Genomic DNA, 864 nt, shown 5'->3' on the forward strand with positions numbered 1-864 from the left:
TTCTACTTCTAAAGTTTCAAATATGTGGGCGTCAGTTCTGTTTTAAACAACTTTAATAAATAGAGACAGAATTGTCATTTTTTCTGAAACAACTACTCCACAGTTGTTTCACACTGGTGCCCCAAAAAAACAATCAGATTCCCCGCAGCAGCTTCCTAGGGCAGCGCAACTGCAAATGCACCATACAAAGCCTTAATGTAACATCCTGACTTGTTGTTAGAATAGATCTCATTATCTATTCTAGCCAAGTCATCCTGCGCACTACTCAGATTAAGAATAAGTTCCTATATTCTTTTTTAACTTATGTGTCCATGAATGTCTTTCAAAAATGAGAATATTTTAGTTTCTTAATTAGGATTTCACTATTTTTACTTACTACTTCGTAATTCAAGTGCTAAAATTCATTTCAAAGAGAGTGAGTGGATAATTTTAGCTCAAAAGATTTAAAATTTGATTATTGTTCATCCGAACAGTACTTAGTATTTCAAATAGATGTTGTTTTCAATTTAAGAATTCAATCATTCATTGATCGAAGTAGTTGATGCTATATTATAAAAAGAGTAATGGTTCTCCTATGATTTCATCAAACCTCAACATCTCTATTCAATCTTTGAATTATTTGATCTGTCTTGATTAACTGCAAGTTTTGGGGGAACAACTACAAGTAATGTCTATTTTTTCGGTAATATAATTTCATTTCAATGATTAACAAATATTTGATGTATAAAATCGATGCCTTTGATTTCAAAGGTAAAAGTTTAATAAAAAAGTTGAACAGAAGATGAGAATGAGAAAAAAATTATCTATTGAATTCAGATGACTTGCAAAAATATTTGCAGCAATATAGTATATATATGTATATAT

The sequence above is a fragment of the Phalaenopsis equestris genome, unplaced genomic scaffold (assembly GCF_001263595.1).
Source record: "Phalaenopsis equestris unplaced genomic scaffold, ASM126359v1 Scaffold232914, whole genome shotgun sequence".
Taxonomy (NCBI): Eukaryota; Viridiplantae; Streptophyta; class Magnoliopsida; order Asparagales; family Orchidaceae; genus Phalaenopsis; species Phalaenopsis equestris.